Here is a 20,339-nt window from a genome sequence, read left to right on the forward strand (position 1 = left end):
GACTTTGCATGGAATTAAGAAAAGGACTTATTGTACAGAGAAGTAACATGGTGTGGAATGGTGGATACTATTAGCTCATTACACTGATAGGAGGATCATGTACAGACTACAAAATCTTCCCATGCCCTAAAGGAACATGTTTATTATGTGGGTTAAATTTGACTCCATATACTGCTGCAGAATAAAGAACAGATAATCTAGACCTCTAGTTCCTAGAACAAACAAACAAAAAAACTATATCTTCCTTGCCTGAGAGATGGTTTCCAATCTTTTCCCTTTACCTGGTGAAGCAGCAGGTCCGCATAGCTGGCCCTTTAGTGAAACTCACCTCCTTTCTTCCACAATCTTGGGTCACTCCTCTCCTTGAATCTAGGCTTCCCCTTTGGCTGACTTGGAGCCAAAAATTGCTGAAGAATTGGTCAAGAAGAGTCTTCCAGATTCTGTCTTGTTCTCTTGGAGCACTCTGGAAGTCCTGAACCACCTTGAAATGCATCCAACTATCCTGAGATAGCTGCAGAGATGTGTATGCAGCTACCCCAGTTGACAGTCCCCACTGAGCCCAGCTTGCCAGCATTCTCCACAAGGCTTCAGACATGAGTGAAGCCACATTAAACTTTCTTGACCTACCAGTCCTCCCTCTGAGTACCACCAAGTGACCTCATGAGGAGCAGAAAAATCTCCCAGACAAATTCTAACCCACAAAACTGTGACATATCACAAAACAAGATTTTTATGCCGCCAGGTTTTGGGGTGTTTGTTATGCAGCAGTAAACAGTAAGGGCATTTGACTTTCATTTTTTCAACACTTTTTAGGTCTCACTATAGATTTCACATCTTCTGGGAAGCCTTTTCTGACCCCATAGTCTGGTTTAGGTACCTCTTTTATATTCTGCCTTACCCCACCAGTTTACATATTTTGTTATAATTGTCTGTTTATTCTTGTCTGTATTTTTCCCTGATCATATTACAAACAAGGACAATGGCTAATTGATCATCCCATTTATAAAATGACGATCAATTCATTATCATGAGAACCAACGGTACCTGGTTAATATGGTAGGCAAGAAACACATGTGACCCAGTGAATCAATGAACCAGCTACTTATGCAAATGAAAACTGATCTCTTGCTTTGCTGATAAGAAGCCACTTGTCTATTCCACCATTTGACACCTCTCTCCCAATAGGGGCAGTCACCCAGAATCTATCTAAGAAAAGTGCAAGAGTAGCATGCAGGGCACAAACAAGCCACTTAGCCACCTAAAGTATTAAAATATAAGGAGGATAAAGAAAGAGATCTGGGCAATGACAATCTTCCTTCCCAGTATTCATTTAACTCTATCTTTTTGGATTTTGACCAGCCAAATGTTGAATAATCTCAGACAAGTAAAATTCTTATAGCTTTTTTTTCTTTATGGATTGGGAGGATTTTAAGACTGTGAAGGTTTAGGATCCATGTATTCTAAAGGAAGAAAATTGCTCTCTGATCCTATAAATAAGACATCTGTGAATTGGCAAATGCTAACACAAACAAGTTCACTTTGTGACAGTAAAACTGTCATGAACATTTTTAAACTGAAAATATACAAGTAGGAAAATTTTACAAGATGCAGATGTCATGTAAAACGGTGAAGAGAGCCAAATGACCTGGAGGATGTAATGGGAAGGAATTTTTTTTAAATGAATAAGAAAGCAGAGAAAGTGAAGCACACGTGTGTTTGTGCACACACACACAACATGGTGACCCTTTCTTTCATGTAGCTTGATGGGGTCCAAGTGTTATCTGGGATGTAGAATCATTGAACCATTGCCAGGTGCTCTATATTCTGGCTACCTCAGACACGAGCTCTGGTCTGGCTTCATAACCCTTGGCAGTAGTTTATAATGTCCTATAAGGACTCCTTGGCACTCTTTTATCATTTTGAGCCCGAGGAGACACATTGGAATAAATGACATTATAGCTTCTGCCACATACAGCAGCCCCTGCACATTACTTTTCTGTGGCATCATTTGGAGAATGAAATTCTAATTTGTTGCCACCCCTCTTAGAACTCAAGTTTTCTTACAATGTATTCCTTACCAAGAATTTCCTATAACAGAAAAGTACAGTATGAGAACCCTGGACCAATGTGACTTGATTCATTTTTTTCTGATAAACAACAAAATACATTTTATGTCATAAATTATATTTTGACTTGTCTTTAAGGGCTTGATTATAAATGATGTATTATCATCATTTAAATATTATCCAAGACTGCATACAGGAAGGAAAAAACCTTTGCTGTTAATAATATTATTCTAGTTTTTCTCAAGGGGAAAATTTGATGTGCAGTTGAAATTACTTGTTACCTGTACTCAAAGAATGTATTATATGTTATATAAAATAAATTGAGACCCTTTTCTTCCACAACTGTCCCTGCCTTTTTGCATTCAGAAGTATATAAATTAGAAGTCTGTATGACTTCATATATCCTATAGTTGAAGACAAGATCCAGAAAGTTTAAACAAATTGCTCAGATTCACATAGCTAATGGCAGAACAGGAATTACCTAATAATGTTTCTTATGCTTCCATTTGACAATTGACTTATTTCTCAATGAGACCCAGATGCTCAAGCACTGGAACCACACAAAAAACAACATTCCTTGGAGGAAGAGGCATAATGTTTTATAAATTCTCTCTCCCAAATAACTAATACAAGTAATCGGGGTAGATTATTTCTCAAAAGATTTGATACGTTTTTTAAGTGACACAGAAAGAATAAAACGGTATTCCCAAAAAAGCAACCAGGAATGGCTAGGTGTTTCTTATATCTCTGAATAAAATACAGAATTCTCACTTCCAGCGTGGGGGAAGGGGGAATCATTCACCTGGAATAAAATGAACTAAATTCAAAAGAACTGAGTTAGGAAAGAGCTGCTCATTTTCTTGTGTTCAGTGAGAAAATAGGTGCATGGAAGCAAATGTTTAGAAAGCAAGAAAAATATGGGAGGAAAAGGGCAAAATAGGAATAAATAAGGAAATGAGACAGTAAGAACTCTTTAAAGGGAGCCAGATACATAATAATTTGAATATAATTATACCGAAGAAAAATTCTGCCACAGTTTCATTTAGCATATCTCCTTGCACTTACCTTTGCTTAGCTAAGCATGTTCCAAGCTGCTCAATCCTAAACCATTAAGAAATATGCTTATGGTGCCAATACAGGTTCCTTGTGTGAGGCATAAAATAAGAACACGACTGATTAAAAAAGCTTAGTCAGTTTCTCATGCCAAAGAGCAGTCATCCTTTCCCAAGATTGTTTCTTCATTATGTCCCAACAACACATTTCTATTGGCTTTCTGAACTGAGGCATCGAACAAACAAAATGGCAGCCAGCAGTCTTACAACAGAGGAGTGAGGATGAGCCCATGGACAAACCAGATGCTTCCTGCACTTAGAAGCAGCACTGGTTTTCCTCACAACCCCTTGGCAAACCACCCATTAAGATGCTTTTTTGAGCACAAAGAAGCTGATTAAAGAACTGAAACGTGAGAAAAAGACCACTGGCCTACAAGGCTTGGCTTCCTCCTCAGAGGTGACATAGCAAAGAAGGAAGGATTCATAGTCATCTAATTCTTAGTTGAGCACTTTGTCTTCTTCTGGGCTCTTAACAGGGCTGAAACGCAGCTGCTGAAAACTTTTCCTAAGTTCATACCGATCAGTCTATGTCGTTGCATAAAAATTGATGCTGCTTAGGAGCTATTCCCAAGGTCAAGCCCAGAACCTGCGACTGAAAGGCCAGTGTGCAGAGGACCCAGAAAGATGGGAAGTATTTCCACATGTGCAAATGTAGCACATTTTTTACAGTTTCCCAAATCAAAGATTAATTCCTTTAGGCTGAGCATGGATGCTAAGAATTCAAAAACACTTCACCTGTGCTTCATTGTGGCCGAGTATTCCAGAAGGTGGCAGTTTGGATAGTTAACATACTATTTACATATTCTCTCTACTATTCTTTCCCATTTTCCAAAATAGTCAAAAACATCATACATTTACCAATTTGTCTTTTAAATTTAAGAAATAAATACAGCAAATGCTTTCTGAACAGGGGTTCTCTATGCATAATTTCTTATAGCTATACATGTAGACCTAAATTTATAAATGGATTGCAAACAGATCTATACAGAAGCTAGATATGTGTAAATAAATTAAATTATACAAATTATTTATTGATTTGAGGAACCAAGTGGTTTTTTCAAAACACAGAACAATGAGAACACTGAAAAGCATAAAGGAAACCTTAGATATTTTTTCCTTTTTCTCTTACTTACTTCCCACATTTTTTTGCTTTTCCCTAAGAACTTTTTGTTTGGTTGATTGGTCGGTGAGTTAGTTGTGATTTTTTCCTTTTAGAACACATTTTCTATCAGGAAAGAACTTCAGTGAAAAAAATAAAACTGCCTCAGACGTAGTTCTAAAGATAGTTTTAGGATTTTCCAGAATGACAAGAAGTAAAAGTGGAATGGGGAGCAACATATACTTATGATTCACTACATGCGAGAAACTGTACTGTGTGCTTAACTTTCTGTAATTTTTTTTGTCTTCACAACATTCTCAAGATGTTTGTATTTCCTTATCCTCGATTTACGTATAAGGACGTTGAGTCTCAGAAAGTTATAGAGTGAACAGATCTTTTTTTAGAAATTCGGGTAAGAAAAATATTTTTAAAATATTTTCTCCCAATAAAAAGAATCTCGCATTGAATTACTCACAAATCGGCTCATAAATGTTCCTCTCAATAAGTAAATATGCAACACTTAATTTTCTCATTTTTATTCATTTATTCAACAAGTATTTATTGAACACCCATCTCATGGCAAGGACTGCTCTAGGCACCGGGGATTCAGGAGTACATTAAGCATGAAGTCTAATTTTAGTAACATGGGGAGAGGTAATAAAGATAGTAAAATAGATAGTAGAAGTATAGACAGTAAAGTGAATAAATAAAATCAAAATGTATCAGATAGTATCAAATGTTCTGTAGAAAAAAAAAAGCAGGAAGAAGGAATATGGAATGCGAGGAGGCAAGGGAAGTACAATTGAACTTGTCAGGGAAGTCCTGACTGAAAGATGAATTCAGGAAAAGACCTGATTCCGAGCAGTGTATGACTAGTTTATAGAAGAACACAGTTGAGTGACCAGTAAGCCTAAAGGATCCTTCTGTCTATTGAGATTAGTTTATAAGGAAATAAAAAGTCAACCCCTATTATTTATGTGATTCCCCATTCGTCCCAGCTCTTAAGACTTAGTCTCAAATGGGGTCTTTTGAATATTCTTCAACCAGCCCATGCAACCCATTCCCATAGTTGTAAAAAGGGAGGTTTTTATTTGAAAATCTTACTAGGCGCTACTTGCTATGGAAAAGTGTACAACGCCAGCTTTGGCTGAATTCTGCACAAATTAGTTTCCTTGCATATTGACTTTCCCAATTTTTGATAACCCTTTTTCCTGTTTCACAGTTTGGGGTCCAGAAGTCTCAAAGCTACATTAAAGATATGATCGTTCCCTTATTACTCGTGATTGATTTCCTCTCTGCTGATCTTCATTTCTTTTTGCCAATCTGGGCTTCCACGTGATACCACTTTCTCATCCACCTGAAAGACTTCTCCCAGCATTTCTCAGAGTGCAGGTTTACTGAAGATGAATTCTCTCAGCCTGAAATTTTTTTAGGGGGTGGTCAGGTCAGATATAATTTGATATTATCTTTTTTTCTTTCATCCCTTTAATGATGTCATTCTTTGTTCTGGTCTCTGTTGCTTCCAAAGAGAACTCAGCCATCATTCTTATTGATACTTCCTTGAATGTAATCTATCATTCTTTTCTGAATGTTTTTAAGATTTTGTCCTCATGATTAATGGTAGCAGTTTGACTATAATGTACTTAGATTTGATTTCCATCATATTTATGCTGCTTGGATTGGGATCCACTGAATTTATTGACTCTCTTGTGTACCACAGGTCTCAGATACTGATTTTTGTTTAATTTTTGTTTTTGCTCTATTTTTTGCACTATTTATTTCTTTGTACTTGAGTATGGATAAACTCTATTTACCTATATTCAAGGTCATGATCATTTCTTCAGCTGTGTCCAGTCTGCTGGCAGGCTCATCAAATAAAATCTTCATTTCAGATCATGTGTTTTCAGTACTATAATTCTCATTTAGTTCCCTTTTATATTTTCAATTTTTCTGATAAAATGATCCATTTGTCCACACATGTTGTTAACTTTTTCAATAAGACCCAACACATTTGTCAGTTATTTTTTAAAAGCCTTGTCAATAATTCTGACATCTGAAATATCTGTGCCTGCTTTTGCTGATGGTTTCTTCTTTTGATTGTACATCATATTTTCCAGTTTCTTTAAATGTCTAATAATTTTTTCCTGTGCGCTAGACATTTGCCACTGCCTCTTTTAAACTATACTACGATTTGATCCACAGTTTTGTTTCTTTTTATTCACCGTGATCACCTTTCTGTTCTTTGTTAGTCAGCATATCTCCTTTTGCATTTTTATTACATTAGTGTTTCTTTAAAGTTTCTTGGAAGCATTGAGCTAGTTTATCGTGAGGATGCCAAAGTCCTGACTAACAAAATACTTGCAGTCTAACTGGAGTCTTATAACGAACCAATGCTGCTACTCTCCCATATGAGTGAATTCTGACCTACAACCTTCAGTGAAGGGAGAGATTAGCATAGTTTAGACCTAGTCAGGGGAGGAGGTACGACTTGAAAAAGGGTTATATATTGATCATCAAACAGGAGAAGAGAAGCATTTTGGCAGAAAATACAAAAAAAAAAGTCAGTGCATGAAGAACAGTAAATATGATATTTGCAGGTCAGTAAGAAGGTAAATATGCTGAGAATAGGTTATATTGAGCCAGAGAAAATCAGGATGAAAGCAATTTCTTTTATATTTTCAATTCTCCTTTCTCTCCTTTTTCATTCCCTTATGATTAAATGATATCATGAGTAACATCATATCCTCTTTATTACTCTAGTACTTCTATACAGAGAGCAACCAATGATATTTCCTACTGTAATATTTTTATATTTCAGCCTTTGGGCTCAATAACATAGCCAAAATACATCTAAATGTTACTCATCTAGACTTCATTTTTACTGAGCACCCTAAATTAATTTGCATCTCCAATATGTGAAAAAAAAAAAAAGATAGAAAAGAGATATTGCCAAATAAGTGAGTATAATTTTTTTGGTGAATTGATTCATTTATTTCTCAAATCTACCAATGAATAGAGTTGAAATAATTAAAGTAGCTACGGCAATAGCAGTGAAACAAAAGACCCAAACTCAGGAATACCATTTTTCATTTTCTCATCCCCCAGGATAGAAATTCTTTCCTTCCCCAGCAGTCTGAACTTTCAGTTCCCAGCTTTGTTGGACTTCTAACACATTGAGAACTCAATCGGTATTCTACAAAAAACAAATAATCACAAAAATGTCTCCTCTGTGGTAAAAGAAATTTCTGACAGGTTCCTCCCTAAATAAAAATAAATGGAGTGACTCCCATAAAATTCATGTGGTCCACAGAGAAATAGTTGGACTGTATGAAGACCTCAAAAATGTCTGGTTAAAAACACAGGGACCACATTAGGATAAACTTCCTATTGATGAGCTCTCTCAGATCACAAAATCCTCATCAAGGGAAATGTGGTAAGAGGTTTATCACTGGACCTTTGAAAAACACTCTGTGTATAACACTAAAAAATAGCAATCATATATTATGTGGAAGCAGAGCAAAAATCCACCCTATCTCCAAATACTAAGATTCTCAGTGATTCAAATAATACCTGGATTTTTGTCTGCTCTCTACAGCTGCTTCTTTAGTTCTTAATTATATAGGTGTATCTTGCTTCTGTATTTTTAGCTCATCATCTCTAACCCATCAGATTATTGATAATTAATGAAATTAAATGAAAATGTTCTCTTTGTAACCCATACCTCTAAATCCTAGGATTTCCATTTTGTCATCAGCATTGGTGATAAATTTGCTCAACTCTGCCTTTATTCCTTATCCTTGTGTTTCTGAGAGGGCTGGCTAGAAGGCTACTTTCTATATCTTTGAAAGACAAGGAAGTTAAATAAGTTGCCCAGGGATTGAACTCCTACCCTATTCATCATTAATTTCATTCTATTCTTGCTATAAAATGTAGAATTAAATTGTCATTTGAGAAACTACTACAAGTATAAATAGCAGCATTTTAGACATCTAGGTTGTTTTAAAATTTTTAAAAACTACTATTTTTAGTTATAAAATTATTCAAATCTCAGTTACTGTAGACTTTGAATATGCCAGTAATAGCAATAACATGCAGAGACATTCTGTATATGAATAGTGAGTACCATGAATACAAGTAGCAGACAACAGCTTTTACTTTGGGGGTTGTGTAGTCCAGAAACTTCCCCTTTGCCAGAATACTTGCACTAACCAGGCTTCAGAAGTTTCCATAAGAAATATGTGTTAGTTACGGCCTTTCTATAGCACTTAAAATGTTATTTGTGTTAACTTTTGATCTGCCTCTTCTCCTCAACATTGGCAAGGTACCATTTCTTTCCATATTTGCATCCAGCATTTTGGATCCTTTGATGGCCAATTATGGATGCAGCACGTAGGCAACTGAAAACTTAGTATCCGGTTTATTTCCTTCTTTTTTCATATAGTAAAATAGTGCATGGGAATGAAGCTGAAACAAAAAGGGTGGAGGAAACATAGTATCATACATACATGCTAGTAAATAGATTATTTCATGTGGAATTAGTTAAGGCCTCCAAGTACATTACTAAGCCACTACTACTGTGTAGACAGTACTACAGATAACCAGAGTTCTCTAAATAGACAAATTATATGGAGGATTTCTGCAAAAGGATGACTTGTTTTGCCATCTTCAATTTAACTGATCATAAGTTAGTCATTGTTTCATTCCTATGAATAGAGAAATTGGCATAAATTGTTCCTTATCGGCTGCATAACTCTATCTAGCTTATGCTGTTCAAGTGTTGTGTCATATGGTTGGCATGTGATTCTCTCAATAGCCTACCGTGTTATAGGTCCTTGATGTGGTTCTTGTGTTGTTCACAAGATATTTATAAAAGTTGGATGTGGTTTATGTATCACTGATGTGGTCTTCACAAGTCTTAAAATTTTTTTGCACTTGTTTTTCTTCAAGGAGGAACCCATTTGGAATTCCTTACTCAACAGGGTTTGGGGTTTTCTGCAGGTTCACAACATCGAAGAGAACAGCCCTGCCATATTAGAAGAGGAACTACGGTCTTTGATGGCATATTGACAAAGATAGTTTGTCCCTGGAGTCACTTTATTATGTGACTACTATATTCTGCCAAGAAGACTGAGACCACCTACCTGCACACTGAAAACAAGCTGAGATCTGTCTTTGTGACCCAGACGCATACCCTCTTAACTTCGCTCTGTACCGAAGGAAAACATCTAAGCTCAGTCCAGAGGAAAACAAGTACTTTTTTCTCCCTACTTTTTCTGTGGGAAAGATGAGTTGAAACCAAAGTTAATATATTTGAAAAATCTGGGGAAAAAACGGAGCAGATTTTTAAAGAATCATTCCTTTCCCCATTGGTATGCTACTTGCAGGAATCTTATAAAGGAAACTTCTGTTGGAGAGGAAAACACTGAGCAAAACCAATGTTATATGAGACTTTAATTCCCTGGGGCAGGGAAAGGTGAAAGAATCAGGTCCCTATACTCTTGGACTGTTTTCATTAGTTACCCAGGAATGTTTATGCAATTGGTTTTAACCACTTCATTAGACACCCCTTCATCTGCTTGGGATAGTTAACACAGGGCAGTTGAAGTTAATTTTAAAAAGCAGTACTATTATATGCAGCACACTAAGGCCAGACAAGGAGACACAAGTAAGCAGAAGAGAATGAATAATCTATTTGTTCTTGTTCATTTTTTTAATGCTTTTTACTCACCAACTGTACGTCTACGTGCTATTATCCCCACACAACTTTGCCACAGTTTCACTGAGTCGATGATGTGATGTGATTTATGTCTCAACACTTTTCTTGGAAGGGGCATGTTCAGTACAGCATATCTGCATTTACACAGTAGACTCACAGGCTTTGGGCCAATCTTGTAAAATTGTTGGTTAATGTAGAGCTAACTCATCTAATAGAATTCTTTTGCAGAGCCTCTTTCATTTTTTAAATCACTAAATCAGTAGAAAATTCAATTTGGAACGTATCAAAATGAAAACTGCTGGGCCATTTGGAATTTTGCATGAAGGACTCCCTTTTTCTCACTTTCTATGAGTCTAAACAAGTTGATTTAACAGAGTGAGCTCTACATCAGTGTTTTGCTAACTTTTTAAGAGTGGGACTCTCATTGAGAAATGTGTCTCACAGCATGACCCATATATATAATCTAAAACAAAACTTTCACGAAACAATATTCATGAGGGCATTCATTTATGTAATTCTCTTCAATATATTCTATTCTATTTACTTTATTAATGTGAATTATTTATTAAATTTTTTACTACCCTTTTATTCATCACAAATAGTAGTTTGAAATACATGGTTTTAGATAACATTCATCCTGGCATGGAAAACCTATTGCAAAATAAAATAGCACTAATAATTTTCCAGGGCTGCTCTGACAAATACCACAGATGGGTTGGCTTAAACAACAGAAATTAATTGTGTCACAGTATTGGAAGCTAGAAGTCCAAAATCAAGGTAACAACAGGCCATGCTTTCTTCTGGAGTCTCTACTGTTCTGGTGATGGCATATAGGCAATCCTTTGTCCTCATGTCTTCTTATCTAGTTTCCACTGATTTCTGGCTTCTACTTCCATGTCTAAATTTCCTTTACTTATAAGGACTTATGATATGGATTAAGGCCCACCCTGATTCAATCTGACCTTGTCTATATAGGCTCTCCAAAGATCGTGGGTACGAATGAGTCCACATCTTTACTAATAACATCTTCAAAGGTCTTATTTACAAACAGATCTGCACCCACAGGGCCATGGCATGGAATCCAAACGTGCCTTTGGTGAGGGACCTGATTCAAGCCTCAATAGCCAGTAAATGGAAGAGCTAGGCTCTGAAGCCAGGACTACCCCATGCTGTTAGCCACTAAATTAATACTAGACAGAAAAATGGAGTCTTTGGGTCTTTTATTACACTTGGGAATATTTGATTGGCTACTTAATTCTCTAAATTATAAGGGACATATGGAAAGCCTTACCTGGTTCTGAAAGGATCTCCACATCTCTAGAATCTTCACAGCATCTTCCACACTCCTCCAAGGTGCACATGTCCTTCAAAGGGATGGAAAACAACCATTCCCTGCATCCAGCTGGAGGGGTGCTGTACATCAAGGGAGGACAGGTAAGAAGCAGATGAAGTTATTACCTGCCATTGGCCTTGCATGAAAGTTAGTCTATTCTAAGGTCAGGGGGAATACATATATTGGGTAACTTATTCTAGAACAAATAGGAGGGAAAAAAATCCATCTGTAGCACAGCTCAGTGACAAGTCCTGGGGTGGGTAGCATAACTTGGAAGCTTTTCTTTAAGAGCTGGAGCACTCATAGCACCAAACTAACTCCAGATACATAAAGAGAGTTAGGCAGGTAGTTATTACAGTTTCATTCATTTCTTATTTTTGACTGAAAAACACCTATGATCATAAGGTTTTTCAAATGAGTTCTCTGGAATGCCTAAAAAGAATTCTAAATAATCATGCCTGTTTTGTACTCTTTATCTTCTGGGAAAAAATAAGTATCTTAATTGCCGAATTTCAGGATCACAGTTTTTGTGATATATATGCGCACATACATAGATTTGATCTCACCTCCTCTTCTCTTAGAATGCAAACTACATGAGGGCAGGATTTTTGTCTGTCTTTAGTTATCCAGCTTGTCTAGCATAGAGACAGACACTTTCCTGAAGGAGCCTTCAACTATTAGCATTTTGAATTTCAATTTCTTTTTTAAGGGAAAACATTTTTAATCATTGGTAAGTTTTTACAAGTCCTATAAATGTTCCTTTAAGACGTACGTTTAAAACAAACAAGCAATTCTGTTAAGGTAACATTTATTTCTTTGTATGTTTGTTTAACAAATACCTGAGCTAATACATTTACTATGAGCAGCTATAGACTGCATGGCACTCTTTCAAATATTTAAAGATGCTCAGGTCACCAAAACCTGCTCTTAAAGATACCACAATATTCTTTTCAATTTTAGAAACCAAGGGTTTACCTTTTAAGACAGCATCTTGTGATGAATTTCCATTTGTTGAATAGCAAGCAAAAAAATTTAAATAATTCTTATATTGGTTGTCTATTATTTAAAAAATAGTTAGCACTGAATTAACACTAGATTCTCAAGCCAGGTGTCAAAACTCTTTGCTGAAAGAAAAATGCTCATATATGAGAGATATTTTCCTAAATCGGACCCTGGTAACAGGGTTGGTCTTATACACAAGCTTTGTCACTTGAAGTCGTTGATCAAATAGAAACAAGTCTGTGAACTCCCTGTGAAGATGGGATATATTTTACCTTCCTAGGCAAACACCGTCACTATACCATAGTTCTTCTTATGTGCAAATGTGCATGACATTTGTTTCCATGAAAAATTGTAGAGCAGCTCTCGAGAAAAGTCAAACAAAAGTCTCTTTCCACTAACCACAGAAACCATTAGCATGGAAGTCTCTTTAGACCTACAAACTGTCGCTTGTGTTTCTCCTAATTGATGCACATCTGCACAGCTCAAGTAAACATGATTTATAGGTCACATAGGCCCTAAAAGATGAATACAGATTATAGATCCTTTCAGACACAGCCACAGGATAAATAAGGAATTTCTTCTGAAGCCTGAAATCATGCTGAACTTATTATAAAGAGTTTTTGCGTGTGTGTGTGTTTAAATCAATAGTTCCATTTCAGGTAAAACGTGTGTATGTGTGTGCTATAAATAGATTTATAGTGTATACACACTATAAACAGATATATAGAGATACTTATTTAGAGAGAGACATATAATTATCCCAGTTTCAGTAAATTGTCTTTCCATGTCATGAAAAGTGATGAATGCACTCTACCTTTTAATAAACTGCTAATAAGATACATCTGAAACAAGTTTGAAAATCTGTTGAGTCAAGTCATTAGTGTGCTGACTTGTACTCTTAATTATATGTGTGTGGTATGATTTCATACTTTCATATGATGGGGCAGGCGGTGCTTCTCTAAGCAATGCAGTTAAGCACACATGAGACTTCGACTGTTCTATCAACTCGGTTTTGCTGCTGCTGTTTTTGACATCATCAATAAGTTGCAAAGCAGGTGTTTTTGTTGTTGTTTACTATCTGCTAACTCCTGATAAGGGGAAATTTTGAAAAATTTTCTTAGGGTATGGGTGTTAAACCACTATGAAATATTGTAATTGAAGAAGTCATTTAATTTACTTCACTGCTGTGCCCATATCTCTGAACTTATATTTCTTTCCATTAGGTACTGTCTAAGCTTAGAGAGAGGGCAGGACTGATGAAGGAAATGATACTCCTTAGAGACCAGAAGATGCAACAATAACTGGTGGATATTAAATAATTTGGGTCTGTTAAACTCAAATTATTCCTCTGCCTGTGGTTTCTTTCATTCGACGACGTCAGGATTAGCTACTTCATGCCAATTTATGCTTAGGAGATCCTTTATCCTAAAGACCATGTCAAATAGAGGAAAACTAAAAGATTTCCCTTTGTAAGCATAATCAAACTCATATTCCATCTCCTCTGGAAAGTTTTCCCCAATTGTCCTGATCTTCCTGTTCTCCCTCAATTCCTTTTAACAAGTTTTATGCAGTTTAGCACTCTATTAGGTGCCATTCCATTCTCTGATCACATATGTGTTCTCTTCCTTCACATCTCCAAACAAGAACTTCAATTCACTCCTTTCATGTCTTTCAAGATAACAAGTTTATGACTCGGAACACAGCAGACTATAAAGGATATATTTACTTCACACTTGTTAGTTTGAAAACATGATCCAAAAAATAATGTTCTAAGAATCAGATAATTAAAATAATGATACTTATATTGCAATTATTTATGTTGTGTCTTTCTTCCCCAAAACAACTATTTTCTCATCCATTTTCTTACTGATCTCACAACATCTCTTTGACTTATAGGCCCTAAATTGTGTATGCATAAGAATAAATTTCTCACTGTAATTATTGTGGGTCCCCTTTTCCCGTTGCCCTTTGGGGAAAAAAAAAGTGTTTCTAATAAGGTTGGGGAATGGTATATAAATCTATGAAAACATTCAAGAAATTTCACAGAGTAAACGTTGTCAATGAGTGGCCCATGCACAAGACACGTTACATGTGAAAAGAGAGGTTGCATTCATGGATCTTTAAGATCCTTTCCAAGTCTCTACATTCTCACACCTTTGCCTACTGAACAGCAAAGAACAAATCTCAGATCCTACAAATGAGTTCCTTTCAAATAAATATATTTACACATATATATATGAAGATCCATAAAATTCATGTTTCCTTTTTCAATGTTGGCTTTTCTGATGTTCCTGAACAGTTTACAACAGCACAGCAGAGGAAGGGTCCCATATGTCTTCACTTTTCACTGATAAAGGACTACCTGGGAAGTAGTATTTACAAAAACATTCCTTCCTGATCGTTTGCATTCCCTGCAGAGCGCAAGTGAGAGGTCTAAGATTTGGGGCGTGCAGAGGCAGTAGTGGGTGAATGAATCCTTTCTCACCGTTCTAGAGCTCATCCTCAATGAGGGGTCTATTACATGGGAGGTGGAAAGGAATCTGATGGTGTCTGTTTGTTTTGGCAGACTGTCCCCTGATGCACATATCCAGAGAATGACAGAGAACCATTTTTTTCCAGCCAGTGCTAACTTGTGTTTCCATAACACTGTGGGAAGTTGAAAATGCAAGCCACACAGGCTTGTCCCCAATTTGTGAATAAACAGCCCTCTGCTTCCATTTATACCGTCCCCAAATCACCTTTCATCCATTGAAGAAACTTTATTAAAATAAAGGAAAAAAATATGTTGAAGAGATTTATTTTTTATCCCCATGGTGAAGGTCATCACTGAGATCAAACCTTTTTCAGTAGTTATTATTCCAGAGGCCTTAAGTCCTTTCAGTAGATTCTTTGAAATCTGAAGAATAACTATCACAGTCTTTGATTTCATGAATTTTTTGTTCTGAGATTCCAGATTTAAATGGCTTTCAAAGTAACTTCTCTACACAGCAATGAGCATAACTATACTTTGTTAACATAAATCTCAGTATCAATTTCTCTGCAAATCACCTACTTGCTCAAATCTCCAGTCCTCAGATTATCAAGTATCATAAAATTTGAATGCAGAAGGGATATGAAACAAAGAAGTTAAGGTCCTCTTCATTAAAGATTTCAAAAGTCTTTTTAAAAACCTTTTCTACAGAACTGACAATCGCCTACAAATTATAAGCACCATGGCTCTTGGGAAAAACTATTTTGGAATAAGAGATTAACCACCCAATACTAATTGCTCCCACTATTTCTTTGTTTCATTTTTCATAGCTGTGCTGGTTTGAAGCCGTCATGTACCCAGAAAAGGCCATCTTCTTTTAGGCCATTCCTGTGAGTGCAGACCTGTGGGGGGGGAGGGTGGACCTTTTGGTTAGGTAATTTCAGTTTGAGATGTGACCCACCCCATTCAAGGTGGCCCTTAATCCTTTTATGGGAGTCCTTTAGAAGAGGATAAAGGACAGAGAAAAAGCCCAGAGAGCTCAGAGAGAAACACCCAGAGAAGTTTGGAAAGCTCAGAGAGAAAAGCCCTGGAGATGCAAAGAGAGGACCCACAGAACTCAGAGAGGAGGCCCCTGGAACCAAGGACTGAAAGCTACAAAACTTGGGACTGAAAGACCCACAGAGGCCGGCCATTGTGCCTTGCTGTCTGACAGAGGAGCCCCAGATGCCAGCAATCTTCCTTCAGAGAAGGTATCAACCTGATGATGCCTTAATTGGGGCATTTTCGTGGCCTTAGAACTGTAAATTTGTAATAATTTCTAATAATAAATCTCCATTGTAAAAGCCAACCCATTCCTTGCATATTGCATTCTGCAGCTTTAGCAAACTGTATACCCTGATTTTCTGATTTTTTTCATGTTACTATTGTTACTTGATTTTGGATTCATATGACATACGTGTTCACTGTTTTATTTAAACCACTGATGGAAATTTCTGACATGTTATTAATAAAAAAAATCTCTTTCAAACTCTATTTAGATTCTTTAATTTCCATTTAGCAGGTGGATACACAGTCTTTGAGCAGGGTTTTTTTCAGCCATTCACAGAGATTTATTCTAGTCACTATCTTTTTCTGTATATAGTATAGAAATAAAACCCATAATAGATGGCCTTTTGTTAACACTTCCTACAGTGACAGGCCCTACAAAGTTTGTATAAATTATCTTATTTAAACTACACAAAAAACCTGCACAATAGGTACTACAATTACACTCACTTTAAATTAGACATAAAGTTTAAAGCCCCTGTCATAAAGAGAATATATATTGGAGATGAGGAAGCCTTAAATATAGGATAGACAGAATGGTGAACAAATTTTGCATAATTGTAATGTTATCTCTAATGTTTCATTTAAAAAAATCCATAGACTGCAACAATTGATTATGCCCATATGATTCCTTAAACAACTTCATACTGAAAACAATTAAAATATTATGTAAACAAATATATTAGTAATCTGACAATAAAGCCTAATTAGAGAATTAAAGCTAGGTGAAATAAAGAACCAGAGATGTAGGGAGAATGCTGCTTTCATTATAAGTGCATTTGTCAAATTCTGGTATATTTGAGCTTTATTTCTATGGCCTCATGATGCACAATAAGACTGTAGAGAAAACCCAGGTTCTATTAAAATTGTGGTATACTTCAGAAAATACCCCTCATGCACAAACAAAGAACACCAAAATTAGTGTCCTCAGTGGATGGGTGCATTAGAAATAAAGCTGCTTCAATTTCACTCTGGGACCACAAAGAAAATCACCTAGCCAAACTTTAGTCCCAGATACAGAGGAAAAAATACTTACCCTGAGAGTATGTCATCACAAACCACCAGTTACATGGTTTTGCAGACCAATTTTATACTAACTAGGTAGTCTTGAGAATCGTCAAACCACAGCTTTAATTTAAAGTGGTAACAAGTTGGTAATATTTGTAGGCATCTAACAGAGGAAAAGCCCAATATTCTCTGGAGGAACCTTTGAAATCCAGACCTCAATTAATTCCCTCAGCTAAAACCCAAAGAAATATGAGTCAGAAATTATAAAATACATAAGGATACAAAGCATAATGAGTGAGCACCAGCCAAAATAGTAGACAACAGACTGAGACTGATAAAAATTTTGGGTATTAGGACTATCATGCTATAATGTAATTCATATTTTAAAAATAACAAAATATATAATTCAAAATATGATTCAAGAAAGCATAAAATAGTGGAAGAAAAGGAAATGTCTTCAGATAGAGCATGGTGGTGAAGGCATGTCTATACAATTAGGCTGGATTATATGATATGAATAAAACTGATTAAAAGTGAGAAAAAGAAAGAAAGTATAAAATAATTACCAAACAGAATTTCTACAGGTTAAAATTGGACTTCTAGGCAAAAAAAAAAAAAAAGCAAAGCTTGAACATAAGCACTCAATGTGTTGTTTTAACAGCTAAAGTGACCATTAATGAATTAGAAGTCAGATCTAAAGAAATTATGGAAATGAAGTCCAAGAGCAAAGAAATAGAATATTTGAAAGAAAATTTAAGAGACAGACATGGAAGAAAAAGTGAGAAGGTATAATATACATCAAATTGGAGTCTCAGAATAAGTGGTGGAGGGATATATTTAAGGAGATAATTCCATTTAATTTTCCAAAGATAATGAAAAGCATCTACCCACAATTCAAGAATACAATTAGTCAAATGAATCCCAGGCAGGATAAATAAAAAGAAACCGTCATCTAGGTAACAGTAGAGCAAACTTATTTTTTTAAGTGAAGAAAAGATACAAAAGCTTGCTATAAAATCATTGTGTGCTTAAAATTGATGAATTTTAGTGTATGTAAATTATACACCAATAAAGCTCATTTCAAAAAAAAAATCTAGCTAGAGATAAAAGACACTATAAATGGCTGTAGTTAAACTGCAATTCGCTTAACGAATAGTAACAACAGAAGCCAAAACATGGTGATTGTAACAAAATCATCAATGTATTGAGAAAAAATAAGTATCAACTACTACTGAAAAAGTTACAGAAATAACTCCAAGGGAGAGTTTACCACTAAAGGAATCCCCCCCGCCACAGGCAAAAAGTCACAAGATGTAATTTGGACAAAAAGAAAATTATTCCAAATGTAATATGTAGGATACAAGAAAAAATAATGATTAAAAATAAGTATATACAGATAAACATGAAATCTAAACAAATGATTAACCATTTATTAAATTCCAATAAATACAAGAAAGTTTAATAAACACAAGGAAGGAGAAGAAGAAATAGGGTAGATTCAGGAAAAATAGAAAATACACAATAAGAAAGTAGAAATAAATCTAAATATATGCCATAGTAAAAGTTGCAGCTTGAACAAATACTCCAATTTAAAGACAAAAAACGTTTTCAGATTTAATTAAAAACTAAATCTGGCCATAGACAATAAAAACAAAATATTAAAATGTGCAAACCTTGAAAACATATAACTAGTAAATACTATCAAAATAAAACTGGTGGAGCTGTATTAATATTAGACAATATGGACCTTGAGGAAATTTCAGAAGAAGGATGGATTTATACAGGTATAAATTCTAGATGTGTGTGCAACTACTAACTACACAGAGGAATAAGTCCATGAGATTTCAACACACTCCTCTCAGTAATTTACAGATAAAGTAGGAAATAAACCAGAAAGGAAATATTTGAACAACATCGTCAACATAAATATGATGAAAGCAAATAAAATACCGCTCAGAGAAAGGAGAAAATACTTATGCTTTTTGAGCAGAATTTATGAAAAATGGCCACATTCTGGACTTGAATCAAATTTCATGGCTAACAAAGGATTGATCTCAAATTTATAGATTGTCTGTATGCCCTAGAGAACTCTTGCCCTTGTGTACCAAGAAGCATATACAAGAATGTTTACATTTGCACTATTTTTAATATCAAACGTATGGAAAAGCAAAATGAATTCCTGTCATCTTTAGAACGAATAAATACATAATGGGTTTGCCAAACAGGAGACGACTACTCAGCTTCAGCTGTTGAACTAAGTATTCACCTATACCCAGATGTATATATCTCAAGAATGTAAGTGTGAATTTAAAAAGCCTGATTCTGATAAATATATCAAGTACAATTCCATTCATATAAAGGCCAAAAGCAGACAAAACTACATTGCCGTTTGAGGAAAAAACATGTATTAAAAGCTTGTCTTAATTGTCTATTTCCACATGTGTGACTTAAGAGAATAAGCGTCATCACTCACAATTCCTGTGGGTGATGAAATCAGACAAGGAAAGTAGGAACAGCTGGTCTCTTGTCCTCAGTCTATCTGGGGCCTCTTCTGGAAGAGTGAAGGCTATAAACCGAAGTCATCTGAAACCTCATTCGCTCACACATCAGGGGCTTGATACTAGTGTTGACTGGTAGCTTAAATGAAGCTGTCATCTAGAACGTCTATACATGACCTTCTTTTGGTCTGACTTCATAAATAAGAGCAGGTTCCAAGGGCAAGCATCCCACGAGAAAGAGAGCAGAAACCATATCGTTTTTATGACCTGGACTTAAAGACACATAGTATCGTTTTTTTTATATCAGATGGATTGGAGCAGTCTCAAGCTCCTTACCCATATTCAAATAAAAATAGACATAATTATAGATCATAAATAGAAATTGGTTAAGATTGAAGAGGAGAGGGGATAGTATTCCAGAAGGGATCTCTTCTTAGTTATTGGGTAGTGCTTTATTTTCATATGGAGGGTGGGTGGGTAGAGATTTGTTAAGTGTTCTCCCTGCGTCTCTTCTCCAACCCTCAAAATGCATTTTATCATGCCCGTCTCCTGTTTACACCTTCCAAAGGATCACCAATGTCTTAGAATTAAAATTAGCTTCCTTAGTATGCCTTAAAACACTATCCTTGCTCTAGCCCTTGCCTACATTATCGTTTTCATCTTTCACTGTCTGTCCCACTTCTGACTTTTGTTGATGAAAATTTTTAAG

General features: G+C 35.7%; 1 long non-coding RNA gene across 1 annotated transcript; it reads right to left on the reverse strand.

The window, feature by feature from the left end:
* Positions 1–334: 334 nt before the first annotated feature.
* On the reverse strand, positions 335–19,792 carry LOC143669033 (uncharacterized). The gene is made up of 4 exons (XR_013168658.1): positions 19,606–19,792; positions 11,285–11,406; positions 9,419–9,483; positions 335–481 (listed from the first exon to the last, which is right to left on the reverse strand). It is a non-coding gene; the product is annotated as an uncharacterized LOC143669033 (long non-coding RNA).
* Positions 19,793–20,339: the final 547 nt, after the last annotated feature.

Source organism: Tamandua tetradactyla, chromosome 25 (genome assembly GCF_023851605.1).
Source record: "Tamandua tetradactyla isolate mTamTet1 chromosome 25, mTamTet1.pri, whole genome shotgun sequence".
NCBI lineage: Eukaryota > Metazoa > Chordata > Mammalia > Pilosa > Myrmecophagidae > Tamandua > Tamandua tetradactyla.